At 35.9% G+C, this 1,718-nt stretch overlaps 1 protein-coding gene across 1 annotated transcript in view; it reads right to left on the reverse strand.

Annotated features, from left to right (window-relative positions):
• LOC122351900 (transcription factor 7-like 2) overlaps positions 1-1,718 on the reverse strand; it is a 21,078-nt gene that overhangs the window by 14,754 nt on the left and 4,606 nt on the right. The window lies entirely within an intron of this gene.

A 1,718-nucleotide genomic window follows, 5' to 3' on the forward strand; every position in this document is an offset into this window, starting at 1 on the left:
GTTTGTGTGGGTTCTGCAGTGCCTCCAGGATGCCCAAAGACGAACTAGCAGCTTGAAAAGCCTTGGCTACAACAAGGTAAAGCGAGCAAGGCAAGGGAAGAAGACAGAAAGAGAGAGAGCGCGAGAGAAAAGACAAGAGAAAACAACATCCACAAAGGGAGGGCAAGATCAGCAAAGTGTGGCAAGCAGTCACTTAGCTGTGTGATTCTGACAGTCCCCTCTCTAAGCCCACCATCCGGGGGAGGACGGAGGAAAAGGGGAGAAAGGTATTTGTCTCCGTTTTGACATGGATGTGACATCAATGTGGGGTCTTGTTTCTATTGTTTTATTCCCTCTTTTTCTTTTTTAGGGGAATAAAAAAGCTCCCACATTTAACTCTTCATGGCCTTGACCTGACAAAGCTCGCAAAGGCCTTCGGTGCACCTACTCCACAAGCCCTTTTTATTTATTTGTGCGTGTTTTATATTTCGCTTTGCTGGCTTTAAATAATTTTTCTAAATATGAGTCGTCTGGATTCACATTAATCACCAAAATACGAGGAATTAAAACAACGAATTAAAATGAACATTTTTAGATGTTTTATCACAGTCTAAAAATGCGTGTCATCTCCCTTGTTTTTTATTTCAAATGTCATTCTTACACAGCCACCATTTCAAACGTTTACAATCTAAAAACACACCGCCAAAAAAACTAAAACCAGCCTTTGTTAAAATGTAAAAATGATTTGTACTTTTTGGTTTTCTTCATACATTTGAACGAAAACATTTACCTCCATTTTTCGAGACCGAGAAAGTGCACACACTGTTTTTCAGCACTTAAATTTTCCCTCCTTTTCTCCTCGCCGCTTTTTCGGCTGCTGTCCTTCGGCCCTAAATGCCAAAACAAAACCCTGGGAATGTCCTCTACAAGACTCACACAAAAGCCAGCCTGACAAGTAAAAGAGCCCCGGCGTCGTGGCAGCTAATTGCCTCCCCTCCCTCTATTCAGCCGGGCCGCCACGCTCCCACGGCCCCCCTCGGTCGCACGTGCAATTTCTTAAGTAAACTAGGAGTTCGGCCGCCGCTGACCGGCAGCGTGAAACGCCCGCCACAAATTATGACAACACAAAAGATCAAAAACTAAAATATGACAGAAAATTTACAGCCGTTCCTAATGTTTTTAAATAGGAGAAAATAAAGAGAAGAAAAATGCAGAACTGAATAAATGTGATGCTATTAAGAACATTGAGTAAAAATGATTTCCACTCATTGTACAAAGCAAACACGTATTATAAAAAGACTGCAAATGATGAGTGAATTTATTTTGATGCCAAAGAAATTAAATGAACAATTATAAACTAAACAAAAAACTATTCAATATTACAATTAAAAATTCTCTTTGAAATAAAGAGTAGTTTATAAATACATTTAATGATATACATTCCAAACAAGATATGTCTGTTAATAATACACATGGTAATAAAAAAAAAAAGTGTATCTAAATAGTAGTTATATTTATAAAAAAAAAGACAATTATAAATAACATTTTGCATTTGTTTTAAAATCTCAACATTTATTTATTTTAGTTTCAGTTATAAAAATGACAATAATTACACTGAAAAAGATTCTATTAAGAATTTAAACTGTAATTGCTTCTTTAAATTTTGTAATTGAAAAAACGATTTAAATTTGTAAAATGTTTATAAATCTCTTTGCTTCGCAAAAAAAAAAAAAAAAAAT

The sequence above is a fragment of the Puntigrus tetrazona genome, chromosome 1 (assembly GCF_018831695.1).
Source record: "Puntigrus tetrazona isolate hp1 chromosome 1, ASM1883169v1, whole genome shotgun sequence".
NCBI classification, from domain to species: Eukaryota; Metazoa; Chordata; class Actinopteri; order Cypriniformes; family Cyprinidae; genus Puntigrus; species Puntigrus tetrazona.